At 33.7% G+C, this 13694-nt stretch overlaps 1 long non-coding RNA gene and 1 pseudogene across 1 annotated transcript in view; both read left to right on the top strand.

Moving 5' to 3' along the window:
* Window positions 1-424: 424 nt before the first annotated feature.
* LOC142631735 (uncharacterized) lies at window positions 425-3651 on the top strand (annotated as a pseudogene).
* A 1810-nt stretch (window positions 3652-5461) lies between these two features.
* LOC142643926 (uncharacterized) overlaps window positions 5462-13694 on the top strand; it is a 32529-nt gene continuing 24296 nt past the window's right edge. The window contains exon 1 of the long non-coding RNA XR_012845928.1: window positions 5462-5742. This is a non-coding gene — a long non-coding RNA (uncharacterized LOC142643926). The remainder of the gene's footprint in view (window positions 5743-13694) is intronic.

Genomic DNA, 13694 nt, shown 5'->3' on the forward strand with positions numbered 1-13694 from the left:
TGTCAATTATCACATTTGAGCAAGTTGCATGCAACCAAATGCGATTCTATTAGACTATTAGCATTGATGGAGCTAACAGTGAAGCAATTAATGAATAATAACTAAGGTAGCTCATAATGCTCTAGAAAAGTAATGCTCTGGAAAAGGCAGTACTAGGTGCCAATTTCAATATACATAACCTATATTTTTGCTAATAGACTGAATATAATTAGGTGTGTGCTATTATTTTTATAAATATGTCTACCAACTTTCGACTATGCTTATTGTAGTATATATAGTCGAAATACATTGATTAGGAGCTATCAACATATATTGTTTTGATTAGGAGTTGTGGCACCACTAACTGTTTTAGGATGTTGCTATAAACTAACTGTTTTAGGATGTTGCTATAAACTAACTGTTTTAAATTCCCTATTTAAAAGGGATGGATACTTATCACGGAGACATATCACGATATGCTAATATCTTACAAAGGGAATCCGATTTTGTGGCACCATTTTTAAGTGGGTCTCAAGATTCTGAAATGCCCATCCAAGAGTCTGTACCAGAAGTTGAAATTGTCTCCTCTAATCCATCAAAACGTGGTGGCAACTTCAGTGTAGATGAGGACAACCTCCTTGTCTCTGCATGGCTTAACATTAGCGTGGATGCCGTGCAAGGTACTGACCAAAAGGCTGACACATTTTGGGAGAAAGTTTGGCAATACTTTTGTGAGAACAATACTTACGGAACCACACGTTCTGCTTCCTCTGTAACAAGTCGATGGGGAACAATTAATAGGGAGACAAGTAAGTTTGCTGGGTTGTTGGCTAAAATTGAAGCCCGAAATCCAAGTGGTGCGACTGACCAAATGAAGGTATAAATTATATTGTAATGGTGTCACTATATTAATTTTCAAATAGTTTTGAGATACTAATTATTATTATTATTTTTTTTAAAATTTAGTTGGAAGATGCAAAGGTTCTATATATGAAATCATCACATAACAAAAAAGTAGCTTTTGCATTTGAACATTGTTGGGCTGTGTTGAAGAACCAACCAAAGTGGACTACGCTTAAGAAAAAATCAAAAGGGCTCCCTCAAACTCCAAGTTCAATTGATCAAGTTGGTAGTAATAATGATGACACAATGGTGCTAGAGAGACCAATTGGTAGAAAAGCTGAAAAGGCTAAGCGAAAGAGAACAGATGGTGATACGAGTTTTGAGGATTATTTGGCGAAAAAATTGCAATATTTTTAGGATGCACAAGAATAAGAGAAAGAGGCCCTTCGCATCAAAGCGGATAGGGTTCGAGTGGAAGCAGAAAGAGTTGATATTGAAAAGGAATCACATGAGAAGGACAAAGAGGCTCTTCGCATCAAAGCGGATAGGGTTCGAGTGGATGCACAAAGAGCTGATATTGAAAAGGAAAGGCTTCGTCTTGACACTATTAGGGAGGAGGGAAGAGTAATGACCATGGAGACAAGTGGCATGAATGAAAAAGAAAAACTTTATTTTGAAAATCTCAAGGATGAGATCCTTGCAAGACATAATTTAGAGTAAATAGTTGGGTTTGATCCAAGGAGATGATGTCTTGTCGTAACCTTATTTTGGTAGTAAATTATTTTAGGGTTGGGGTTTGGCATATGTAGATGATATTTTGTTTCAACCTTATTTTGGAAGTGGCTTATTTGAAGCATAGGTTTGGAACATGTAGATGATGTATTGTTCTAACTTGATCATTTGGCAATAGGTTGTGCCACTTATGCAATTACATCATTTTTGCTTATATGAAGAACTTATGTAGTTTCTATGTTTGATATCATATTTTCTACACTTGTGTATTTTCTATGTTTGATGTCATTTTCCTTTGCTATCAATTCTAATGGCATTGCTATCAATTCATTAATTTCGACAATTGAAATTTGCTTGTTGTAGTGTAGTGTATGATCATGATGACCTTACCTTGCCTTTTCCCTTAATTTTGTTGTTATCTCATAGTAGACATTTGCTTGCTAGTCATGATACTAAGTTGTACACTAAGGCATGCTTGTTTGATACCAAGTGTATTCCTCTACTGTTAAACACTTGCTGGTTTATATATATATATATATATATATATATATATATATATATATATATATATATATATATATATTATTATAAGTAAATGATTTTATAAAAAACTACCTCATGACAATTACTAAACCCAAAATAGCCTAAAGAATTGCAATGAAAGAATGGTTTACATTTACTATTTGATACCTGAAATCCCAAGTTGAACTTCAGTGTTAATTAATTCTGGTACTTGTGCCTAAATAATTGAGCATGCATGGGCATGTTTCATGCTTAATTAATTATTGTCTTGTTCAATAATATTGATAATTTCCTAACATTGTTGTCTTCAAGGTTGTCTATATGGGTCGCTCTCTTTTTCGAAAATTGCTTTTTGACGACTCGGATGAGGATGAGATTATGAGGCGAGTTCTTAAGGGTTCAAAAGCACAACGTAAGCGTCGTCGGTATATCGAACGTGATCGTTTGGCGAGGCCATAAAGACTTTATCTCGACTACTTTGCTGAGCACACCAGTATATCCTTCTAATTTATTTCGGAGGAGATTTCGGATGAGTCGGTCTCTTTTTCTCCGTATTCAATCTAAGGTAGAAACTTATGAACCTTACTTTATCCAAAAAAGAGATGGTGCCCAAAGACTTGGTTTATCTTCTCTTCAAAAGATAACAGCTGCACTTAGGATGCTTGCATATGGAGTTGCAGCTGATTTTATGGATGAGTATGTGCGGATTGGAGAATCCACTGCAATAGAAAGTCTGAAAATATTTGTTAAAGCGGTGGTTGATATTTTCTCCAAGGAATACTTGAGGTCCCCAAACAACGAAGACATTGCTAGAATTTTAGCCAATGGGGAAAGACGTGGATTTCCAGGGATGTTAGGGAGCATTGATTGCATGCATTGGAAATGAAAAAATTGTCCGGCTGCATGGAAAGGTCAGTACTCTGGTCACATTCATGAGCCAACCATTGTTTTGGAAGCAGTGGCATCATTTGATCTTTGGATATGGCATGCATTTTTTGGGTTACCTGGGTCAAATAATGACATTAATGTATTAGAACGGTCTCCTCTATTTTTTGAGCTTGAACAAGGACGTGCTCCTGCAGTTAATTACTCAATTAATGGCCATGAGTATACGATGGGATACTATCTTGCTGATGGCATATATCCGAAGTGGTCAACATTTGTTAAAACAATTCCATCTCCACGAGAAAGGAAAAAAAATTATTTGCAAAAGCCCAAGAGGCATATAGGAAGGATGTAGAGCGTGCATTTGGAGTGCTTCAAGCAAGATTCGCAATTGTGCGTGGACCTGCAAGATTTTTCTATAGTGAAACGCTCCAAGACATCATGAAAGCATGCATAATTCTTCATAACATGATCGTTGAGGATGAGCGAGATGTAAATGAAGCGGTGGAATTAGATTATGAGCAAATTGATGACAATCCTACTGTACAACTATCACGGGAGCACACAAATGAATTTACAGAGTTCATTGAAATCCATCAATCTATTCGAGACCGTGAAATTCATTCTCAACTCCAAACAGACCTTGTTGAGCATTTATGGCAATTACAAGGGGAGTTGTAGGAACTTAAGTGTGTGAGTTATGTATTTGGGGTTTTATTGTATTTTGATATATATACGAGTCTTCTAAAGACAACATTGATAGTTATGTATGTGGATTGCATCTATATATATGTATGTGGATTTTTAAAGTTGTTGAGTTGAGTACAAGTGTATTTGGCAGGTCCTTTTTAAAAAAAAAGAAGAAGCAAAATTGGCAGGTTCTATATGTGTGTGTGTGTTTGTGGATCATTAAAGTTGGTAGGTTGAATACATTGATACTTGGCAGGATGCATCTACAAATATGTATGAAGATTTTACATTGATATTTGGTAGGTTTGATGGAATATATATGTATGTGGATTTTTAAAGTTGATAAGTTTAAGTACATTGATATTTGGCAGGTTGTTGAAAAATAAATATGGCAGGTTGTTGAAAAAAAATTGGATATATGGCAGGTTGTTGAAAAAAAATTGGCAGGTTGAAAATTAATTGGCAGGTTGTTGGAAAGAAAATATATCCGTTGGAAAAAAAAAATTTGTCCGTTTGAATAGTGCTTGCATATTGAAAAAAAGTTACTGTTGGAATAGTGCTGAAATTTGAAAAAAATGAATGTTGGAAAGAATAATAAAGAAAGATTAAAAAAATAATATTTTAATAGAATGGTAAAATAATAGAATGTTTTGATGTTGGGATATTGTAAAATGGTATTGTATAATTGATAAAGTAACTTTTTAGATGGTAAAATAGGATAGAATTGAAAAAAATGAATGGTGGTGCTCTTAGCACAAGGATGGCGAAAGTTTAGTTTCAGCACATGACGTTAAACTTGATACTAGCGCCCCTCATAACATTTTTAGCATTTTGGTTCGAAAAGTATCAGCTGGCATATCTTAATGCCTCTTGAAAGGGCATGTGCAAAGTGCAAAGTGCAAAGTGCAAAGTTGAATTATATACTATGAAAAATAGCAACGGCAAACAAATGTACTTCATTTTTGCTGCTTTATCTCATTTCAGTTTTCTTGCTACATTTTTTCTCCCTTAGGATTAGCTTTTGCGGTATTAATTCACTCCAATTATATAATGGAAAATTTTACTTTAAATAATTCCAAATGATGTACCACAATTTTTCACTGATTTTATGGTCCGTTTGGATTGGGAAAGCAGAGTAAAGTATAGTAGATTTAGCCCAAAATTAGTTTATTTTTAGTTAACTTTACTCTACTCCCCTCCACTTCCTCTATCCAAACGGGCCTTTAGTTTCCTCAAGCTTGTGATGTATTATGCGTCATATTAGAATTTTTGTTCTTTATTATATAATCAAATGAATGAAATATTTAATGGTGCAATTACTAAGCACTTCAACCCTCAAATGATTATATTTTTAATTTGTGTTATAAATGAATTCTAAATCTTATCTTAATTGTTAATCTTTATAAAGACTAGCACGTTTCTTCCACGTGTATCTGAAACTAGTTGTTTACAAAAATAAAATAAAAAACTGGGCTTTTGCCAAAAGCATATGTGTGTGTGTGAATTGGTAAAAAGGAAATTCATCCAAAAGCATATATTACGCCAAATTTTAGGTTGTCATATGAGGAAAGGTTATCAACTGATGACCACACCCGCACCACAAAAGGAAACACAGAACTCATCAGAATTCATGTGGTCCTTCCAATGGTCCCTAAGCACTAGTAAGGCATAACTCAAACAAAAACAAAATATCTTCTTCCCATTGCTACGATTGGTGAACGGAAAAAGTTATGTAGTGATAAGTTAAAAAAGAAAAAAAGACCAATTGGGAGGTGAGTCGAGAGAGTGCAAGAGTGAGGCTGTGCTCGAGGGTGTCAATCAAAATCCCATTTGGGGTATTGCAATATAGGAGGCAGATGAGTGAGCTGTGTCATTCGAGAAACAGAATCTCAAATTGGCTTCCAGCACACAAAGTCAAAAACTCTGGGTCTGGATCTTCATTTAAAAGGAATGCTGAGTTTCGTGAACTCGATCGAAGCGTGAATCGAGGACAAGACTCGAGTAGCTGGAAAAAGCAGTGACGTTCTCGATTGAAGCGAATTAAAGCTAGCTCATCATATAGACAAGGGCAGGCAAGCTCTTCTACGACAGGTTGGCCTTTCTCGAACTTTCACGCTCCATAAAAAATAAAAAATAATAAAAAATAATAATACACTTGTTATTATTGATAATTATTGGGTTACAAACATAATTTTTTTAATTTAAGTTCCACGCATGAATTTGATGTTAATGTGTTTATGTTTTTTTAATTTATATATATATATATATATATATATATATATATATATATATTATTTATGGCATCCATTAACAAAAAAATTTCTTTTAGTAATATTAAGGACAACTATTTTTCCAATATTTTTTTTCATTTAAATCATGTTTATTTTATTGAGTACTTATACATTTTTTCCCCTCATACCATAAATGAATTCAAGAATAAAAAACATGCAAATTATCTCCAAAAAAAAAAACACCTTGCCAATTTAGCCAAGCTGATTGAGCCCTTAAGAGCGTTCTCATTCTAGGAGTCAAGTTTTGTCAAGTAATGAAAGATTAGGCTTTGTTCAATAATTAATGTAAAATGATCAAGTCTCGCTTGAGCTCAAATCAAGTCTGTAAATGACGTTTGAGTGTGATCACTTCGTCAAAAAGTGTCAAAAAGTATAAAGGCTTGACCTCGACTTAGCTTGGTTTGATTCATTAATCAAGCTAAGTTTGAGCTCAATATCAAGCTTTTAAGCTTGAGATTTGACACAAGTATATTATCACTGTAACACATGTAAAAAAATTCTCATATTTCATTATCACCCATATCATTCTCTTTCTCTCTATTCTCACAAACACTTCTCTCCCTTTCTGTTAGAGGAACCAACTACCGTTTGCCACCATTTGCCACATCATTGGAAGTTGATCTAGATGTGACAATTTGAGCATCGGTGGTGCTCCATGTTGAAGGCATGGTGGTCACAAGACCAATCTGACTTAGGAAAAAAATATTATATATAAATTTTAAAAGTTTAATGATTTTTCTACTCTTAAAAAAATTGTGATCACCGTAAATAATTTTAGGCCTAACAAAATTAAACCTTGGTTCTCTTAACAATATATTAGGTCATTTCAAACAAAAACAAAAAGCTCAAGAAATATTTTATTGAACTAAAATTTGAAAGAAATATAGATTGCAGTATTGATAATGAGACTATTATATAATGATTTCAAAATATAGAAACCTTATGTATTTGCATGTGTTTTTTGTCGTTGCCAATAGATGAAATTATATTTTATTAGATTTGTATAATTTAAGTTTTTTAATGACCATCTTAAAAAAAAAAATTCTTAAAGTTGTCACCGGTGCCTTCATGATCTAGGTGTCTGCAGTTGATTTGGTTTTTTTTTTTTTTTTAGTGCAATTTGGGTTTGGGTTTGATTTATGATGGTGGTAGTTGCGCAGCAATGGATTTAGATCATTTGGTTTGCGGTATGGGTATTGCTTTTTGTTGCTGTTATTAATAAAAGGACAGAAAAATCCAAACACTTAAAGCATTCACAATGGAAAATATCATTCTATCCTATTTTACCATCCTAAAAAACTACTTTATCAATTATATTATATCATTTTACAATACACCCAATATCCCAACTTTTATTTTCTTATTCTACTCATTAAAATAATATATATTACCTACTAAAAAAATATAATATATTCTAACACAACGCTCTTTCTTTCTTCTCTCCCATCTCTCTTCCACTTTATCAATTAAAATATATTATAATTTTTACTAAAGTGCTACAGTGTCATCCTAAACTCCTACATTTAGGATGGCACTGTTGCACAATTGCAAGAAAATTTGCAATTGTAAGATTTTACAAGTTCGGCTACTGGACTCTTTTTGTGCCTTTACGCTAAGTTTTCTTTACATATATCATTTACAATTGCCAATGGGAATGCTCAGAGATTTAATATCCAAACACTCTTTGGGTTTGAAGTTTAGGAACAATCTCTGGGTTTGGATTTTGTTGCCTTTTCTTTTGTTGCTGTTTGGAATGTAAATTCTAAATTCTAAAACTTTCAAGTGTAAAATCTAAACACTACCAAATTTTAGGAGTGCAATTTACAATTTACCCTAAAACATAAGTTGTTAAAATAGTAAGTAAAATAGATAAAGTAATTTTTTGTAACTATTTTTTTTAACATTTGCGGATAGGAATGCTTTTAAACCATGCCTGGTGATGGATCTAATAATTTTCTTATTGGTCAAGTTGGTCACTCAATTTTGGCAGCAAGCACTGTCCTATCTTTCATCAATATATTGTTAGGTTTTTGGAGTGTGAAGATATAGGTAAGATGGACATGAAGGCTTTAAAATTTTGACAGCAAGCACTGTCCTATCTTTCATCAATATATTGTTAGGTTTTTGGAGTGTGAAGATATAGGTCAGATGGACCTGAAGGCTTCTCCATCCATAAAACTCTGTTTTTTTTTTTTTAAATAATTATAAACAAAAATTCTATAGCAATTTCAAATGTGTACTAATAAGTAATAAAAACTTAATGACTCAATTTTTATAAAATAAAGGAGAAGGATTTGTTGTAAATTAAGTTACAACAATTCCTGCAAAATACACACATGTCAACACTTTAGAAAGATGTCTAGGACTTTTACTTAAAGAAAACTTTTGTTAACTCACTTACCCTTGCCAGGCATTGACACATGCATTTTGCAGGATTTGCTGCAACTTAGTTTGTAGCAAATCCTTCCCCTAAAATAAATATCTTAGAAATTATGGTGCAATCTATAGATAGGTCAATTTCAAGAATATGCTCATCTCTATAATTGAGTCAATTTCAAGAATATGCTCATCCCAGCTATACATGAGTCAATTTCAGGAATATGCTCATATATAATTGAGTCAATTTCAGGAATATGCTTCTTTATTCGGTAATCCCCTCAGGCTTGTCTTTCTGTTGATTGTCATGCATCTATTGATTGTAATGTGACATATATTAATATAACATGATTGATTAAAAATTTATGTATCATTAATAATTCTTATAATTCCAGATTATAATATGAATGAAAACTTTTACGAAAGCAAATCTCACATGAAAATGAAACTTTATCAACACAAGGACTAAGAAGATGACAACATTGATAAAGAGTATTATGTGAGAATACTACTCACGTCAATGTAATGTGATATTTGTAAAGCCCTTGATTTTATTATGTCTGAGGACATAAGTTTTATTTAATTATAAATCTCATAATTTACCTTAACTTATTCAAGCTCTTAAAAGACTTAAAATCACACAAGTATAATTAATTGATAGTATTAGAAAACCCGAGAATTTAAAAAATATGATAATAAAAAATTTAATGGTATTTAGATCTAATGATTCCTGCTCCCAGCATTTGAAGGGGTGATGGATAAGGTTTTTAGAAAATGCTAAAGTCATAAATTTTTAAAATTTTTTTTTTTTTTACAAATGGTTAATGCAGTGAGCGAGTGTTATTGGTAAGTACAAATATATATATATAGTGATGGGTTCATGAAAACTAATAAACATTTACCACATCAATAGTTTGTAATTATAAAATTACTCTTGATTTACTAAGGAAAAAAAAAGTATACAAAAGAGTAGCCTTATCTCTTTTTCAAATCCTTTTATCATTTGTTAGACAATTTTTTTTTTTTTTTTGTTTCTTTGTCTTTTCTCATTCCGTATTAATTTTTCATTTTAGGAGAGAGAGAGAGAACCTGATTTAGCAAGCCATAATGGCATCTATAATTTTATGAATCTAGATTCCAGTCATCTAGTTCTTGTTTCCAAAGATTGAAGCACATTTTATAGTAATGCTTTGGGTTTTAATACATAATCGTGCAATTATTATGATGCATAATGAATGTAGTAACCTTTTCTTCTGAGTTGCAGGTCTTTATAGAATTTGATTGAATTCACTTAAACCTGGTCATGTTGCAAAAAGGATTGCATGGTGGGAGGTGATCATCAACTATAAATTGCCTAATTGTCTACCACCTATCTTTTTTTTTTTCTTTTTTTTTGAGGGCAAAGTCTACCAGCTATCTATTAGAATGGAATATCTTTGTTGTTTCCTTTATTTTAGCTATCTTTGGCCAACTCGAAGTCCTTGTATTGAACTAAAAAAAACAAACAAACAAACAAACAAACAAAAAAAACAAAAAACAAAAACCTATATTATTTGAGATTTGTTTTTTAGGGTTTAGGGTGCCTAGAAGTTCCACAAAATTGTGAACCCCAATGTGATTATTGAAACAAATTGAAGTTTTTCTTTAAGCCAAAAAAGATCACTAGTCTTTTGCTTTTTGGCTGAAATCGTAAGTCCTTGTTTAAAACCAAAGAATACTAAGGAGCTGGTTTGGACTTGGTTTTCGCAGAACTATTAAGTGCACCTGCTTGAAATTCCCCAAAAAGGTGAGAACCAAATTTTATTATTAAATGCAAGAAACTCGTAATAGTTGTTTGAACCAAAGATTGCTACTTATTTCTTCAATTAATCATGACAGTTCAAGTAAAACTACAAAGATGTAGAAATAATGATCTAAAATTTCACCACCTAGACGTGTTTTGTCTCATGCCAGAACTCGTTTGCAGTCAAATCTGTCTCAATTCTAACTTTTGGGACACTTTCTATATAGGCTCATAGAAAGCGTACAGCAGCGCCATCGAATTTTGACCATGTTTTAATTGTATTCGTTCTGATAGTTTTCTAAACTATACAAACAGCTAGGATCCTATAATTTAAGACAGCATTTAACAAGATTGCATTAAGGTTTTATGAGTCGTTGTAGTAGAACAAAGGGTAAATATGTTTTTATTAGACTTGTTTACTTTAAGGTTTTACAGCCTTTCAAACTTTGGTCTTTTACTCTCTCTCTCTCTCTCTCTCTCTCTCTCTTAAATATGTTTTTCTAGGGCTGAAGGCTGATAAAAAAAAAAAAAATTTCTAGGGCTTCTAAACTTTTTCCACAGTTGAATCTAGTTTGGCACTATGTGCGGCCCTTTTTTTGTAACTTGTCAAGCCCAAGTTTAGTGCTTAGATTCAGGGCCCTCTGGATAAACTGCAAATCCAAAAAGAACCAACAAGAAAAGAGATAATAATGCTTAATGATGGATTAGTTATTACACTGATCAAATAATAATACAAATTGTGTTAAATATATTAGCAACGCGATGTGTTACACCATGTTGTATATGCTAGAGTAGATGCAGAAGGAAAAGCATAGAATAGGAATATCGAGAATACGAAAATTATGTGGTTTAACCTTGTCGGCCTATATTCACAGAAGAATCCCTTTAGGACTACACTTTATTATGTAAGAATGTTGTACAATAACTTGTGTTACAATGAACCATAACATGAGTATATATAGATGACTAAACCCTAGACTACTAGTACAAGTAGAAGTGGGCTTATGCCTATTACATTGGGCTAATATGTTTAATATATCTCTAACACCCTCCCTCAAACTCAAGGCGGACGCTCTATGAAGGCTTAAGGTTGGATAAGTATGAAAAGATCTCTTGGAGATGTCTTGAAGAATGCCTTTGAAGAAACCACGATGAAGAATGTGCAATTGACTAATTTCGGAGCTTCATATAAAGAAACAAAGTCCAAAATCAGAATTTACGTGAAAAACTGAGCAAGATAGGTCATTTTGAAATTTTTGACTTTTAAGGTCAATGCAAGAAGTCAAAGTCAACAATCAACATGGTCAATGGTTTACACTGTCCAAGTCCGGTCACAGATCAGGCTACAGAGCCGCTGACATCATACGATGATGTGTCAGTGACGTGGACTAGGGCTGACGTAGCTATGCTAGCGTGTCTGATGACGTGCCAAGATGACGACAATCTTGATGTTAGTGAGTTTTTCGGTGTGTGTATGGCACATGAGGTGTCTACCGGCACATGGAGGCACGTGCTTTAGCGATTGATCACCAAATTTCTTCCACAGGCAAATCAGCGAACATCAAGGCCAACAGGGCGGCGTGTGTGACCATAAGGTAATCTGAGCAAGAAGAATCTAAAGCGACGCATGTGATTTTTGGCAGAAACTATGGAAGCACGTGGTGGCGTGTGCGGAGGTGATAAGTCACCAAATTTCTAGGTTTTGCTCATGGGAGGCCGAGGAGCACGTCATGTGGTTGGTTTCATCAGGCGAATGCTTGATTTGCACAAATTTGAAAGGGAGGCACAACATGCTTGAGAGATCCTAGAAATGGTGGCGAGACAGCAACAGTGGTTCCATGGGAGTTGTGTGAAGCCGTGGAGTCCAAATCTGTAGGCAAGCAATTGTACTATGGTGGATCTATGTTGTGCACATGGGAAACTTCTTTATTGTGTAGAAATAGTTGTTCAATGGCAAGAACGAAGTTTGGATCTAATACCATGTTAAATATATTAACAACGCGATGTGTTATACCATATTATATATGCTAGAGTGACTGCGGAAGGGAAAGCATAAAATAGGAATACCGAAAATACGAGAATTACGTGATTCAACCTTGTCGGCCTACATCCATAGAAAAATCTCTTAAGGACATCTTTATTATGTAAGAATGTAGTACAATAACTTGTGTTACAATGAACTATAACATGAGTATTTGTAGGCGACTAAACCCTAGACTACTAGTACAAGTAGGAGTGGGATTAGACCTATTACATTGGGCTAATATGTCTAATATATCTCTAACAGATTGCATTTAGAAAGTCTTGGCCCCCACTTTCAGAGTCTTATTAATTTTAGCTTGAGGATTGTAAAACTGTGAAATTTGGGACTTAGAATCAATGTGACCTTCACAATTTGCCTCCTTTTAAACAGGTAAACCTTGTTTCAAGATTATAATCCATTAAACTTAAATGACTAAGCCAAAGATGAACCATTTTTCAAAAGGAAATTTAATTAAAATTTAATGATTGAATTGAATCACATTTGAATTCAAACCTCAGCGTCAAATAAGGAATCATTCTTGAGGATAATTAAGGATCATACACTTCATAAAAGACTTTGAGGTTTGAATTCAAATGAGGTGGAATTCAAAGAATATTGATGATTAATTAAGCATACAAGACCACTTCTTAACAAGGCAAGAACACTTCAGTTGATTAATTAAGTTTAATAAGGGAAGACATTCAAGACTCGATGAAGATTCCACTTCTATTAATGTCTGTACTTCATAAGACTTAAGTATTAATTCCAATTAAGGATCTCATAGCTTGTTTGATACCCTCATGCTTGAATACTCGTGTTCACATACTTGGATGCTCACTTGCTTGGCTGCTCAATAGTTCATATGCTTGGAAGTTCACATGCTTACATACTTGGTTGCTCACATGTTTGACTATTCACACACTTGATTGACTCTCACATGCTTGATTGATTTCACATAATCCACTCCATCTTCCTAAATTATCTTGATTCCCATTCCTATTGACAACCCTAGGACTTAGATGAAAGCACGTGTTTACACAGGCCCATTAGGTAGACCTCACTTGACCACCAATAACGACTAATGAAGGCAAGCTATGGTTAGGTGGTATGAGGTGCCTAATCTCTTCCCACAATCTTATCCTTACTCCAAACTTCTTCTAATATGTAGACCTACATGGAGTTATCAAATAGTTCTTGGATCTATAACCAGGTGGCGCTTCTTTCGTGCCTCTAGTTTTAGAGGCACCTATGTACTCCTGGGCTCATTGTCAATAATGGGCTTCATTCGAGGCAAAGAAGATCATGTACTGCATACCCCACTTGCACAACAATGGGATCCAAAAGGCACAAAAGGGGTACAACTCACAATACTACACAGGTTACAAAAAAGCCTCATGATTTTACTTTAATATGGGAGATCCTTCCTAAGGTTGTGTGTGTGTGTGTGTTTTTTTTTTTTTTTTTGGTTGTGAAGAAGATGCTCCTTAAGTTAGCTAGGCAATACAACAAGTCAATGTTGACATTGGTCAGAACCGTGAAAATAAGATCATAAAAGCCATTGGGTCTTGCT

Source organism: Castanea sativa, chromosome 1 (genome assembly GCF_040712315.1).
Source record: "Castanea sativa cultivar Marrone di Chiusa Pesio chromosome 1, ASM4071231v1".
NCBI lineage: Eukaryota > Viridiplantae > Streptophyta > Magnoliopsida > Fagales > Fagaceae > Castanea > Castanea sativa.